This window comes from Primulina eburnea, chromosome 9 (genome assembly GCF_022965805.1).
Source record: "Primulina eburnea isolate SZY01 chromosome 9, ASM2296580v1, whole genome shotgun sequence".
In the NCBI taxonomy this organism is placed as follows: Eukaryota; Viridiplantae; Streptophyta; class Magnoliopsida; order Lamiales; family Gesneriaceae; genus Primulina; species Primulina eburnea.
Genome location: NC_133109.1, coordinates 15,959,102 through 15,975,963, shown reverse-complemented (window position 1 = coordinate 15,975,963; position 16,862 = coordinate 15,959,102).

Here is a 16,862-nt window from a genome sequence, read left to right as displayed (position 1 = left end):
CGTACTGAAAATGGAACGGGGGATGGGGTTGCATAGTCGGTGGGATGGTGCCTGGGTCAATGCCCTCGTGTATGAGCAAAGTGTGCATCATGGATTCCATTTGAGATGCATGGTCAATGAGGTACGAGTTGATCCGATTTTGATGCGTCATGAAGGCGAGGGTTTCATCGATTTTTTCATTTTGGAGTCGCCTCCGGGGTTGTGATGGCAGACGTGGGACGTCAGTGCTGGATCCACCGGCTTCCTCCGCCCGAGTAGGGAAATCTGCCCGTCGCTTTGCCTTTTTTCGTTGTTCATCCTCCTGACAAATTGGCTTCATCGGTTGAAGCCACTCCTCGTCGTCTCGGATATGTACCTCAGCCCGTGCACACAGTTCGGATATGATCGTCGGAAAGAACAGACCAATGTGGCTTTTGTGAGAACTCAACATGATCTGAGAAGTTATTACTTTTCCCACATTGATGGCGTATCCTTGGGTCAAGGCGAAAAGTAGCACCACACGTTCCTTTTGCACCTCGCTCTTGTGCGAGACTGGCACCATCCGTCGAGCCACAAAAAAAATACCACATGGCAACGTCAGCTCTCAAGTATTTCACATCAAAACAGCTAGGCGCTCCGCCCAACGGTTTCCACACCGCATCCGGGTGGCAAAGAGTCTCGATAATCAAGTTGTAGTTTGGATCAACCACCAACGCCTGGAAATTAGATTCATCGATCTCGGCCGTTTCTAAGAGAGCGTTAATCATAGTTGAATCGAACGACACAAGCTTGCCTCTAACAAATGCCCTACCATCAGTGCGCTCACATGTATTCGCGTAGAATTCCCTCACCACAGACACCACAGCCGCCTTAGGTGGCTCGCTAAATTTTTCCCATCCTCTTCTTTCCAAGTCCACAAGAGGTGGCATATATCGATCCTCAAAGGTACGACGAAATCCCCTCTCGGCAATGGGGTTTCGGTGAATTTTAGCATGGTCGTATCTAGCCCGAGCCTCCGCACTCACGAAGCGTGTTCTATCAAATGAGGATGAAGAGGAGGATCTGGGATTACCTCGTTGTTTCTTGGGAGCCATGGGATTGTTGGCGAAGATGGTGCCTTGAATTGGAGAAAGGTGTTATTGCTTCCTAAGGGAGAATGTGCCTTGTCGCCGGAAAAATGAGTGGAGATTGTGGTGTTTGCATAAGAAAATCGAAAAGGGGGTGAGGGAGAGTTAGGGATTTGGGGGAGAATTTGCGCAGAATGAAAGATGGGAAAGGGGAAATCACGTTTATAAGGCAGGTGCGCTCGAGCGGTAATACATTACCGCTCGAGCGCCATGTTCTCGGGAAAATTTTTTCGGAAGTAAGTGTTCGCACTCGAGCGGTAAAAAATTACCGCTCGAACGCCGAGCTCTCTGGACATTTTGCATTTTGTGGTCGCGCTCGAGCGGTAGAAAATTACCGCTCGAGCGCCGAGCTCTCTGGAAAATTCACACCTACCTTTTTCTCTTTTTTTTTTTAAAAGAAATGAAAACAAAACAACAACAAAAGAAAATAATTAAATTGACACGAAAGAAAAATTAGGTCAAATGCAAGAGAAGGGAAAGAAAATAGTTCTCAATTTATAGTCGAGAGCTTGACTGTCGGATCGTCTCAGTTCGGCATGTCTTGGAACCGGATGATTCCAAGTTGTGGCTCAATTGTGCAGCACATGTAGTGCTTCAGGCGCTGGGCATTGACCGTAAATGTCCCATCCTTCCCATCTTTCAATTCTACAGCTCCCTATGGATAAACTTTCGAGATCGCGAATGGACCAGACCATCGCGACTTCAATTTTCCGGGAAACAGTCGCAACCGGGAGTTGTAGAGCAGAACATTTTGTCCTTCTTTGAATTCTCTTTCAATGATCCGCTTTTCATGAGCTTTCTTCGTCTTTTCTTTGTATGACATGGCTAGATCATAGGCCAGATTTCGGAATTCTTCTAACTGATCCAATTGAAGCAAACGCTGTTCACCTGCATCAGCAAAATTAAAGTTCAGTGCTTTTCTGGCCCAGTATGCGCGATGCTCTAACTCTACAGGTAGATGACATGCTTTACCAAACAAAAGCCTATACGATGTAGTGCCTAGAGGTGTTTTAAAAGCAGTCATATATGCCCAAAGAGCATAATCTAACCGTACCGACCAATCTTTCCTACTGACACCTACCACTTTCTCCAAAATTTGCTTTATCTCTCGGTTCGACACTTCCACATGACCACTCGTCTGGGGTGATAGGGGGTAGAGATCTTATGTGTGACACCATATTTGCTCAAAAGTTTTTCAAATAGTTTGTTGCAAAAATGCGTGCCACCATCACTAATTATTGCTCGTGGTGTTCCAAATCGGTTAAAAATGTTTTTCTTTAAAACTTTTAGGACCACTTGAGCATCATTAGTGGCGTACGCTTCCACCTCTACTCACTTAGACACATAATCCACCGCAACCAAGATGTATTTTATCGTGAAAGAACTGGGAAACGGTCCCATGAAGTCTATTCCCCACACATCAAAAACCTCACACTCAATGATATTATTCAAAGACATTTCATGACGGTTAGAGATGTACCTGACCGCTGGCATTTATCACAATGTAGCACATAAGAACGATCATCTTTAAAGAGGGTTGGCCAATAAAAGCCACATTCAAGTACCTTGGATGCCGTCCTTGTTGGTCTGAAATGACCACCTACCTCACGGTCATGGCAGTGGTTGAGAATTTGGTCGAACTCTTCCTCTGCAACACACCTTCTTATCATGGTATCTGCACAAATTTTGAACAAAAACGGTTCCTCCCAAAAATAGTATCTCACGTCAGAAAAGAATTTCTTTCGTTGGTGAAACGATAGGTTTGGTGGAGGTGTGCCCGTGACAAGAAAGTTAGCGAAATTTGCATACCAAGGACAATTTCTCACCTCAAATAGTTGCTCATCAGGGAACCAATCATTGATAGCATGATCGACAGAGTCATCACAAATAAATTCTAATCTAGACAAGTGATCTGCTACCACATTCTCAACACCTTTCTTGTCTTTGAGTTCTAAGTCAAACTCTTGCAATAATAAAATCCACCGAAGTAAGCGTGGCTTTGCATCTTTTTTAGCAAGTAAGTATTTAAGGGCAGAATGATCAGTGAATACAATTACTTTGGACAAAACAAGGTATGAATGAAATTTGTCAAGTGAAAACACTACTGCAAGTAATTCCTTTTCAGTTGTTGCATAATTCAATTGAGCCTCATTTAAGGTCTTACTTGCATAGTAAATTGTATGAAATACCTTGTTTTTCCGCTCCAAGTACGGCCCTGTAAGGCTCGAGATTATTAATCTTCATTAACATGGGACTCGGAAGATATGAGAATGCATGACGTACAATGAGGGGAGAAAAGACATGAGAAATTAGAGTTTTTGAGTACAAGAGAGACCGCACCCGCGCTTAAAACAGGAGTGCACCCGCGGTCATTAAAAATGAAATTATGAAAGGAAGGCCGAAGCATCACCGTACCCGCGGTGCTAGAAGGACCGCACCCGCGATGCTGCTACAGTGGGGTGACTGCACCCGCGGTAAGATCAGGACCGCACCCGCGGTCGGCAATTTTAGAAAAATGAAAGGGCTGCCGAGGGCAGACCGCACCCGCGGTCTTGATGGAGCGCACCCGCGGTGCTGCATGCGAAGAAGTCCACCTTTATTCCTTGTACTGACACATGGCACATATATATAGATACTTGAGCTGAGTCATTTTCCTCAGATTCTTGAAGAGCACCGAGAGCTATTCCAAAAGAGGAGAAAGGTGTCTTTCATTCAAACTTGAATTTGTGCAAGATTTAGCCATCCGAATTATATTCCGAGTTAAGATTCTTGTTCCTCTCTTCAAAGGCTACACAAGGACGTAAGTTTTATTACGTTTAGACATGATTTGAAATTATGATATTGTCAGAATTGAATATGAATCAGATACGATGTTTCTGCTACAGTAGATATTGTACCATTGAAGTCAGATTAAAGAACATACTATTTATGAAATTGTTATGAATTTTAGAGTTGATTCAGTTGAGATTCTATATCAGAATTGTGTTAGTATTCAGATTATGAATTGTATTGATACCGATTATGAGTTCTGGTATTATAATTGTGATGTTGAGATTGACGGGGTTATTCAGATTGTATTGTTATGCCGTCGAAACATCAGCAGACTGACATCTGATCAGATTTGATATTGATTGAGATTAAATTGTTATGTCATTGATATTGATCAGAACAGATTATGGACTGAGATATATACTTATATGGTATTTTTATGAATTGTCATTATCAGATTGATATGGACAGATTGGAATGCCAGACTTCGTCTTCGTCAGACCTGGAAGACAAAGGTATAATTCATGTGACTTTGGGGGAAGATACGACTTGAATCAGACTTGATTGGAGTTTTCCCAATAAAATCACATACTAGATCTATTATTGTATCTTTTGATCTGTTTTGAATTGTTTATAGATTATATTCAAATCTCCTGATATGATAATGATGTGTTTATAGATTTATAATCAAGCATTGAGATAGAATTCATTGACAGATTTGTCAAACTAGATGTTCGGTCGTATCGACGCATAGGGGCAGACACCCTCCGACTGTAGACATTCGATACAGACAGGACCGAAGTCCAGGAATAAGACGTACAGTTACCCCGATTGGGAGGGTAGGTAACAGACAATGACGTCTTATTCACACCGGGATCCCTAGAGTTAGAGTCGAGTCGAGTCAAGACATGGTTTGTTTCGGCTGGCATGTTTAGATAGATGGGTTCCTAGACCAGGGAATCTATCATTATTACTTGCATGCTTAATTTATTTGTTGGTTTCAGAGATTTTGAGAACCATTGTCATTGCATGCTTATTCGAGTTGGTTTCCTAGACTATGGAACCTATTGTTATGGATTTTATGCAGGATAATATGTTTTATGATTTATATTGTGTTCATGTGAGTATACCATGTTTTATACTGGGATTTATTCTCACCGGAGTATCCGGCTGTTGTCTTGTTTTGTATGTGTGCATGACAACAGGTGGGACAAGATCGGGGTCGAGAAGATGATGAGAGATCGAGATTAGAGTGGTGATGCCGGACTTGGATATAGATAGGTTTCATTACTTGATTATAGTAGTTGAACCTTAATTGAACTAGATGAATGTTGTACAAGATTTGTTTTATTATAATGATTTGTATAATAGAAAGATTCCATTACCTTCCGCAGTTACATTATAAAAAGAAAAAAATTTTTAGACCCTGTTTATCTGAATTGATAATTAAATCCCAAAGATGATTAAGAAAATGATTAGCGTCCGGGTCCCCACAGGCCCCCGCTGCAGTGTCACTGGCGTCGCACATGATCTCGAAAGGTAGATCCCAATCCGGTGCTACCAAGATAGGAGCCGTCACCAAGCGCTCCTTCAAATCCTCGTATGCCTGTAAATAGTCAGAATTGAAATCAAATGCACTACAACAAAAACGCCAAACGACAACGGATAAAATCCGTTGTCGTAGGTCATTTTCGACTGTTGTAACTGAGGGTGTTGTTGAAAGTGTTTTCAACGACAATGGTTTTAAACCGTTGTCTTTTCTACCAACGACAACAGTTTTGCAACGGTGTTAAACCGTTGTACTTTCTAGCAACGACAACGATTTTGCAAGGGTTTAAAACCGTTGTCTTTTATACCAAATACATCTGTTTTGCATCGTGGTATAAAAATTCTAGTAACATTTGCCACGGTATTGAAAACCGTCGCAAATGAAAACCGTAGTCGAAGATGCATCTTGCGACGGTTTGTAAAAACCGTCGCGAATATTTGTTGCGACGGTTTTACAAAACCGTCGCAAATTGGAGTTGCGACGGAAATCCTCCGCAACCCGTCGCTAAATGTAGCGACAGTATTCATGTGGCAAAACTGTCGCTATTTCGCGATGGTTTACAGGTCCGTCGCTAATATTTTAGGTAAAATAAATTTTTTTTAATAATTTTATAAATATGTGTTGTGAATTGGTACAATCTTATAAGAGATAAAAAATTTAAGTGTCGTGAAGTGATAAATTCGTGTAAAAGATAAAATTTTAATTGTTTTGAAATGGTAAAAAAATCGTGTAAGAGATAAAATTTTTAAATGTTGTGAAGTGATAAAATTGTGTAAGAGATAAAAATTTTAAGTGTTATGAAGTTATAAAATCATGTAAATGAGAAAAATTTTAAGTTTGGTGAAGTGAAGTGGAAGAAAATGGAGTGAATTTGTAAGTATTTATAGAAAGTGGTGGAAGAAAATGGAGGGAGAAAGAGGCGGGATCGAATTTTTAAAATTTGCGACGGTTTTTTGCTTAACGGTTGCTAATTTTAGCGACTGGAGTTTTAATACCGTCGCTATATTCAATATAGCGACGGTTGTACATGCTACTGTCGCAAATAGTAGCAACGGTTCTAGTTTAAACCGTCGCTAATATGAATTTAGCGACGGTATATATATAACCGTCGCAAATATTAGCGACGGTTAAAATAACCGTCGCTATGTAACATTGTGTTTTGTCCTAAAACCGTCGCTAATTAACGTTGTGTTTTCTAAAACCGTTGTTGATTGTCCAAAAATACACGCTAATAGACAACGGTTCATGAAACCGTTGTCGTAAACGTTCTACGACAATGGTTTTTAAAAACCGTTGTAGTGTATTATAATACTACAAATTATTTTAAAAAAATTCTACGACAACGGTTTTTTAAAAACCGTTGTCGTAGCTCGAAAAAAAACCGCTAATAGACAACGGTTTTTAAAAACCGTTGTCGTTGCCCAAAAAAACACAATAATAGACAACGGTTTTTAAAACCGTTGTCGTAGAAGCTAATAGACAACGGTTTTTAAAAACCGTTGTCGTAGGCCTAAAAAGACACGCTAATAGACAACGGTTTTTTAACACCGTTGTCGTAGCCCAAAAAACAAGCTAATAGACAACAGTTATTAAAAACCGTTGTCGTAGCCCAAAAAAAACACGCTAATGACAACGGTTATTAAAAACCGTTGTCGTAGACCAAAAAAACACGCTAATAGACAACAGTTTTTAAAAACCGTTGTCGTAGACGTATCAAAGACAACAGTTTTTAAGAACTGTTGTCGTTGAGCGGGTTTTTTGAGCCTACGACAACGGTTTTTTTTGAATCCGTTGTTAAAAGACAAAACACAACGGTTTTTATAAAAAACCGTTGTCTTTGATGTGTTGTTGAATTAAGATTTTCTTGTAGTGATGGCACATCTTTCATAAGTAAGGAAGATAGAGGTTTGGCAATTTTTGAAAAATCTTTTATAAAACGCCGATAAAAACCGGCGTGGCCTAGAAAACTTCTAACTCCCTTTATGGACGCCGGAGGTGGTAAGTTCTTGATAATTTCAACTTTCGCCTTTTCCACCTCTATTCCGTGCTCCGAAATCTCGTGCCCTAGGACAATTCCCTCTTGTACCATGAAATGACACTTTTCCCAATTTAGCACCAAATTCGTCTCCTCACATCTCAACAACACCACCTTCAAGTTCTGCAAACAATCATCAAAAGAAGGGCCGAAAATAGAGAAGTCATCCATAAAAATTTCAAGAAAGGTTTGTATCATATCATGTAATATAGCGGTCATGCAACGTTGAAATGTGGCAGGGGCATTACAAAGACCAAACGGCATGCGGCGAAAAGCGAAAGTTCCATAAGGACAAGTGAAAGTGGGTTTCTCTTGGTACTCAGGTGCAATGGTGATTTGATTATACCCCGAATACCCATCTAGAAATCAATAAAACTCATGACCCGCTAACCTCTCAAGCATTTGATCAATAAAGGGCAGGGGAAAGTGGTCTTTTCCGGTGGCATCATTCAATTTCCTATAATCAATGCACACAATCCATCCCGTCACAGTCCTGGTGGGTATTAGTTCATTATTATCATTTGTAATCACAGTAATCTCACCCTTTTTTGGCACACACTGAACCGGACTTACCCATGCACTATCAGATATAGGATAGATAATACCTGCATCGAGGAGCTTAATCGTTTCTGCCTTTACTACCTCTTGCATCTTTGGATTCAATCTTCTCTGAGGTTGCACAAGAGGTGAGTACTTGTCTTCCATCAAGATCTTGTGCATGTAGACTGATGGATTGATCCCTTTGATATCCGCCACCTTCTACGCAAATGCACCCTTGTGCGCTTTCAGAACCTCCAACAGTTTGTCTTCAATCACATCTGTCAAAGCAGCAGAAATAATGACAGGTAATGTGTTATTCTCACCTAAGTAAACGTACTTGAGGTGTGGAGTCAACGGCTTTAGCTCAAGTGTTGGCGGCTCCTCGATGCTTGACCTTTGAGAGGTCAAATCACTTCGTTCTCCTAGATCCTATAGTCGCATCCTCATTCGCTTTCTCCATGGATGATTGGCATTAAAGTGTGCCACTATTTCAGCTTTTTCTTCATCCAATTCCTCTTCTCCCAATTCAGTAGTGATAGTGGCCTCAAAAGGATCTCTCAAAGCATCCTGCACATAGTTAGACACAAAGGCATCAAAAGCATCAATTCTATAACAACTATCAGAATGCAGTGTGTGCTTAAGTGCATTAAAAACATCAAAAGTAATCTCTTCCTCGCCCACTCTCAATCTCAACTTCCCTTCTTGCACATCAATCAGTGCCTTGCCAGTTGCAAGGAACGGCCTCCCCAAAATCAAGGGCATCTCCATATCCTCCTCCATGTCTAGCACCACGAAATCAGCAGGAAAAATAAACTAATCTACTTTCACTAGCACATCCTCAATAACTCCCCGTGGATACTTGACAGATCTGTCTGCCAGCTGTAAAGACATCCTCGTTGGCTTTAGCTCTCCCAACCCAAGTTTCCTAAACACAGACAAAGGCATAAGATTAATACTTGCACCAAGATCACACAAAGCTTTGTGAAAAACAACATCACCAATCATGCAAGGAATAGAGAAACTCCCTTGGTCTTTTAGTTTCGGTGGGATTTTGTTTTGCATCAAAGCGGAGCAATTTCCAGTTAATTTAACTGTCATGTGATCCTCAAACTTCCTTTTATTAGCCAATATGTCCTTCAAGAATTTAGCATAACTAGGCATTTGCATTAAAGCATCGGCGAAGGGAATATTGATATGCAATTTTTTAAATACCTCAAGAAACTTACCGAATTGTGCATCTAGTTTTGCTTTTTTCCATGCTGCAGGAAAAGGAGGAGGTATAACAATTTTAGGTTGTGCAGTGTGTGCTAGTGTGGAGTTAGAGGACTTACCTTTAGATGTCGCAGTATGCTCATCCAATGTTTGCGTTTTCTCTTTCTCTCTTGACTCTAAAACTTTCCCACTCTTCAACTCAATGGCCTTCACTTGCTCTTTTGGATTAGTCTCGGTGTTACTTGGCAAGGTGCCTGGCTCTCTACTTGCTATCATCTTTGCTAACTGACCAATCTGATTTTCAAGCCCTTTTATTGATGCATCCTGATTTTGAAGTCTAGTTTCAGTGGATGAGATAAACTTAGACATCATTTGCTCCAAGTTGGACTTTTCTTCTCTAAGAGGATCGGATCTGTAAATCGGTTGTTTCCCATATTGTTGTCCTCCTTGCGGTCGATTCTGACTGTTTTGACTGCCCCATGAGAAGCTGGGATCAAGCATTTGCTCTCAGCAGCCAGAACTCCTCAGCAAAATAGTGTAGCTGAGATAAGAAATCGGACCCTTAAAGAAGGTGCTAGAACGATGCTTGCTGATTCTGGTATTTCTCAAAGATTTTGGGCAGAGGCAGTAAACAATGCGTGTTACAATCAGAACAGATCAATGATTAATAAAAATCATATGAAAACACCATATGAGATCTGGCATGGAAGAAAAAGCATAATTACTTATTTCAAAATATTCGGCTGCAGATGTTTTATTCTTGATAATGGTAAAAATTATTAAAAAACATTTGATGCTAAATTTGCAGAAGGAATATTTCTTGGATATTCATCAGTTAGTATAGCTTATAGAGTCTTCAACAAGAAAACCTTAAATGTTGAAGAATCTGCTCATGTTGATTTCGATGAAAATGAACTAACTGATAAGCCAAATGATCAAGTTGAGCTAGTTGATCGATTTACAGATATCAGTTTGGAGGATGATGATGAATAAGACAATCATATTAATCAAAACAATCTCCAAACACCCGAACCAGAAGTGTCAGATCAATCAGCTGAACCAGAATCCATTCCTAATGATCAGTTGATAGAGCAAACTGATGACATTCAGTCACCAACTGAAGAAATTGCTGATACAACAAATACTGAGTACAGATTGAGAAAATCACATCCAACTGAATTGGTAATAGGAAATCCATCTGATCCAGTAAGAACTCGCCATCAAATACTAAATTTATTTATCTATTCAGCTTTTGTTCACAACTAGAACCAAAGAAAACTGATGAAGCTCTTGCTGATCCTAACTGGGTAAATGCAATGCAAAAAGAGCTAAATCAGTTCACTCATAACAATGTCTGGAACTTAGTTCCAAGACCAGTTTCAAAAGCTGTTATATGTACAAAATGGGTGTACAGGAACAAACTGAACGAGGATGGTTCAGTTGTGCGCAATAAAGCGAGACTAGTAGCACAAGGATATAGGCAAGAGGAAGGAATTGATTACGATGAAACATATGCACCAGTTGCAAGACTGGAGGCAATAAGAATATTCCTTGCCTATGCTTCATTCAAGAACTTCAAAGTCTATCAAATGGATGTCAAAAGTGCATTCCTAAATGGTCAACTACAAGAGGAAGTATATGTTGAACAACCCTCAGGTTTTGTAAATCAAAACTTTCCTGATCATGTATATCATTTGAACAAAGCCTTATATAGTCTTAAACAAGCTCCCAGAGCTTGGTACGAAACTCTTTCAAAATTTCTAACTCATCATGATTTCTCTGTTGGATCAATTGATAAGACCTTGTTCAAATTTGATAAGAATGATCACATTTTAATAGTTCAAATTTATGTTGATGATATCATATTTGGGTGAACTAACCGCAAATTATGTGAGAAATTTGCTAAGTTGATGCAGGAAAAGTTCGAAATGAGCATGATGGGTGAACTGACATTCTTTCTTGGACTACAAGTGAAGCAACTGGAGACTGGTACATTTATCATTCAGACTAAATATACAAAGGAGCTGCTGAAGAAATTTGGCATGGAGTCATGTTCAGCTGCAAATACTCCCATGAGCTCATCAGTAAAATTGGACACTGATCAAGGGGGAATATTAGTTGAGGCGACATTATATCGAGGTTTGATAGGGTCATTGTTATACCTAACTGCCAGTCGCCCTGATATTGTATTTGCTGTGTGTATGTGTGCTAGATTTCAAACAAATCCTAAGCAATCAAACTTCTCAGCTGCTAAAAGAATTTTGAAATATCTTAAGGGTACAAAAAATGTTGGGTTATGGTATTCTAAAGACTCTACTTTCAATTTAGTTGGATATTCAGATGCAGATTATGCAGGATGTAAGCTTGATCGTAAAAGTACAAGTGGATCTTGTCAGTTTCTAGGAGACAGGCTGATCTCTTGGTTCAGCAAGAAGCAGACATCTATAGCTACCTCAAAAACTGAAGCATAATACCTTGCTGCTGGTAGTTGTTGTACACAACTGATCTGGATCCAGCAACAACTGAGAGATTATGGAGTAATTACAAATAATTTGCCCATATTTTGTGACAATACGAGTACGATTGCCATCACCTATAATCCAGTTCTTCACTCAAGGACAAAGCATATAGATGTCAGACACCACTTCATTAGAGATCATGCTTTGAAGAAGGACATTAGACTGGAGTATATATCAATTGAGCAACAAGCAGCTGACATCTTCACCAAACCATTACCCGAGACTAAGTTTTCTTACTTTCGCAATATTCTTGGTTTAATTGATCTGTCTTAAAATTATTACTAATGTTGCTTTACTAATAGAATTATCTGCAGAAAATAAGAACACAATAAATTGAAAATAATATTTTATTAAGAATACCATCGATCCTAGTTTAGAGAAGATATCATAGAACCAACTAAATCCTGCCATTCTCTAATCCAATTATTCAACTCATAAATTTGGATTCTAGAAAATTACCTAGTTGTACAAATCTTCTCAACCACATGCCATTCCTTCCATAACATTGCTTCTAACAGACATTTGTCATCAATCAATCTGTAACATGCCTAACTTCAAAACGATCAATGTATTTTCTTGCTGTTGCTGCTTGAGCACGAGTAGGAACAACACCACTAATACTTACCCTCTGCAAATCATGAATCTTGAACCATGTTGACATCACTTTCATCAAGACATATTCTTCCATTGTCTTCTTCAATTATTCTAAATAAGGACTTAATTGCTCATTAACTTGAATTGCGAACTACTGCATGCATCAGAGTTACTTGAATCCGACATATTGAACTGTTATTGTCTCACATTCTATCATCTTATTTATAGACAGATGAAATTTAAATGTTTAAGAAACTGAAGAGACTCAAATCAACCGAGGCGTTTTTCTCATTTACCGAGGCTTCTTAACTATCAGTTGTTCATTATCAACTGATATCAGTTTGACATTTTTTACTTAACACTTAAACAATCCTCATTTCATCTGTTTATGATCGTAATTCATATATAATAACTTATGAAACTTATTATTTGCAGGAAAAAGAAAAACAAAGTTAAGCCAAAATAAATGTTTCATTCAACCATAACTATTTTCTTGGATTGCATCATTATATTTCTCTTCTACAACAATTATCCACATCTTCAACCAAGAAGATAAAGGTCCAGTAGATGTCTTGGAAAAGCTGTGAGAACCAGCTATGCGCCTAAGGATCTTCAGCTCCTTTCGAAGCATCAGCTGATAGATATGACCATCTGTGAAGATGTCCACCCACACAGCTATGTTCAAGTGCTTCTGCACTTTTCTCAACTCTGCCACCAGTTTGGGAGTAGTAGCCTCTCCAGAATTATACAGGAACGCAAGCTCCTGTAACTTTTCCCAGTAGGGAAGACTCTTGTAGAAGACTTCGTTTTCTATAACAGCCTTCCTAGCTTCCAGAGTAAACGATGAAGCACTTGAGCTACTAGCATATGCCATTCTTTTTACTTTGAATATGTTTTTCAATATGACTGAAACTAACCATGTCACTTCTACTTATAGCCAAGAGTCATGGAAGATGAAGGGTCGTCAACGTTTCAGCAAACGATAATCTTTCTGACCTTTAAATTTATTTATATCGTCTCTTTAATTATTCCATGAACCGATTAAGGGGAAATATCAGTTTTGAAGAGGTTAACTGAGAAGACAATTGTTTGTGAACTCTCAACTGAAATGAATCAGTTTCCCAACTGATCGTTCAGCTGGATATTTTAAAAATCTTCTCACATAAGTTAACAAATTTAAAACTTATTATATTCCAAATCAACTGACGTGACTGCAGATTCATAACGTGGCCTATTTTAAACCGTTCATCTTTTTCACAAACGCCCACAGCACACGTACACATAGTTTTACTCAAAAATTTTAATGGACTGACACGTGTCCCGAATTTGAACAGTCACGAACAACTGTACTAAGCCCGCTTCAATTTAGTTTTCTTCTTACACATACAATCAGTTTCTAATAGCATACTAATTCCAAAGCTTATCGCTTACGAATTTCAGATCATTTTATCTGTCGAAATGGCGAATCAAATCCCAGCTTACATGTTGAACGCTATGGCCATTGATTTTGACTCAGTTTTATCAGTTCAAGAAGCTGATGTTAAGAACGTTTTTCTTTAGATTGAATCTGCTGGTCTCAGGATGTTTTTGGGACAATCTTCGCAGGAAATATACCCCAAAGAAGTAAATGAATTCTATATGAAGGGGTTTGTCACTGCTGATGGAAGCATCTCTGTAACTATCAATAATCAGCTGTTGATCCTATCTGAAGAAACCTTCGAAGAAATTTTCTCTTTGCCAACTGATGGGTACGTCAACGTCTCTGAAATCAAAACATCTGACATTGAGGAAATGCAATCTTTGCTATCTGCTGATGGAATGAAAATCAAAGTTTCCGATCCAACGAAAGAGCTGAAACCAGAAATACAGTTATTAGCCGACATTGTGGCGAAGGGCATATTTGCTAAGGATGGATCTTATGCTGCCCTTACACTTGAGAAATTCCAGGTGATGACCATCATCATGGGAGAAAAGCAAGCCAACTAGAGGCATATTATTTTCAATATTCTGAAGAATATTCTTCAATCAACCAAACAGTCAAGAGGCTTTGCCATCCCAATCAGTTATCTTCTGAAGCTAAAAAGATTAGTAGCTGACAATGCTGAAAAATCATCAAAGTTCAAGATATTCAATGCCAAGAACATTTTGCCGCCAAAGACCAAACTGGACATTTCTCCCAAAAAATTTTTGAAAACCAAACAGGAAGTTGGAATGCAACCACCTGCTCCAAAACCAATCAAGAAGCCCAAAACTTTGGCCCAACTGAAGACTGCAAAACGAAAACTGATTATCAGTGAATCAGATTCAGAAAAAACTCCTTCTCCTAAGCTTGTCAAGAGACCAAGAACGCAAAGAACTAAGCCAATAACAACGATGGAATTTATTCCATCTGCCCAACAGCCTATTCATGCTATCCCTTTGCAAGTTGTTTCACCTGATGATTCAGTTACTGAAGAAAAGGCAACTGCTAGAAAAAGAGCTCCCTTGACTCATGTAAATCAACCAACCATTTTACCTCTGGCCAGATCTAAAGGTGCTATATTGAGGGAACCAGTGGAAACCACTCACTCTGGTTTGGATATTCCTCACATTCTGTAAGGTCCGAGATTTGTTAGTATTCATTAATATGAGACTCGGAAGATATGGGAATGCATGACGTGTAAGGAGAGGAGAAAAGAAATGAGAAATTAGGGTTTTACAAGACCGCACCCGCGCCCAGAACAGGAGTGCACCCGCGGTCATACAATTAGGAATTTTTACAAGAAAGGCGGAAGCCACACCGCACCCGCGGTGCCACCCAGACCGCACCCGCGGTGCATGGACAGAAAGTTGGCAAATTTTATTCGAAGCAAGACCGCACCCGCGGTGCGAGAAGACTGCACCCGCGGTGGTGTGCCCGCACCCGCGGTAAGAACAAGACCGCACTCACGGTCGTCATTTTTTGAAAAATAAAAGTGGTGCCGAAGGCAAAGCGCACCCGCGGTCTGGAAGCTTGCGCACCCGCGGTCGCGCGTGTTACACAACGAAATGGCCATGTGTTATTTAACATGCAATATATATATATATATAGGTGTCTTCATTTCCTTCAGAAAACAGCAGCAAGAACCGAGGGAATTTTCAGAAAGGTGCAAAGTTCTTTCACCTTAAAAGCGAACTTGTGTAAGATATTTTCATCCAAACTTCATTACAAATATAGATTATTGTTCCTTGTATAGTAGGCTACAAGAGGATGTAAGTATGGTTCAATTACATCATGTTTCGAAATCTACATATTGGAGAAATTGTGATTTTATTTGAGATATGTGTTTCCATGGTTATGAGGATCGTAGAATTGTAAACGAATCGAAAAACGGATATGTTGTGCTATAGTTATGATTTTCAACAGGAATAGAATGGGTAATATGCAAATATCAGAATCGATATCTGTCTATGATGAAGAATATGAGTTATTAGTATTGCATATTGATATGTGAGTTGATCGGTATCGCAAGATTGTGCCGTTGTACTGTTGATTTGTATTGAGATTGATTATCAACTCATATATATGTTGAATGGAGTAGAAGTTGATAGGATATACATTAATTATGCCATTTCAGACTGGTATTGGTGAATTTGGGAACAAGACTTCAACTATGACGACGACTGTACGACAACGAAAGGTATAATGCATATTTTGTGTGGGGAGATACAACTCAAATGAGATCCCATTTGAGTTTCCCAACCAAAATCACATAATAGATTTATTGTTTATCTTGTAATATGATTGTGATTTGTTTATAGACTTTTATTCAAATCTTTTGAGATGATTATGCTTTGTTTACAGATTTTTATTCATTGCATTTAAGATAGGGAGTCTTGACAGAACAGTCAAACTTCTAGACGTTTGGCGATATCACAGCTTAGGGGAAGATCAGTCTCCTATTGTAGATGTGGATACAGATCAGGCCGAAGTCTAGGAATAAGACGTACAATCACCCCGATTGGGAGGGTAGGTGATAGATCGTCTTATTCACACCGGGATCCCTAGAGTTATAGTCGAGTCGAGTCCAGACATGGTTTGATTCGCATTGCATGTTTATATGGATATCATTCATAATAGCATGTTTCATGTGTTAGATTGATTATATGCATGTATACATGTTTATACTAGGATTTGTTCTAACCGGAGTTTCCGGCTGTTGTTATGTCTGTATGTGTGCATAACAACAGGTGGGGCAGGATCTGGGTCGAGACAGAGATGAGATCGTGATAGCGTGGTAACTTCGGGCGCACCAGAGGACTAGTTGTAACTACTAGCTTTGTACTACTTGTAGATAGTAGTTTGTTTTAAACACTAGTGGTACGAATGTATAATAGCAAGACTTGTATTTACATTTGATGAAATAGAGTAGAAGTATCTATTGTGCTTAGTTTTATTAACATTTGATGTAATGTTAAAAGCAAAAATTTGACCCACTTTTCATAATAAAGATCCATTTAATCCCAAAGAAATGAGTTAGAGCTCGGGTCCCCACAACAGGTGGTAACCGAGCGATAGA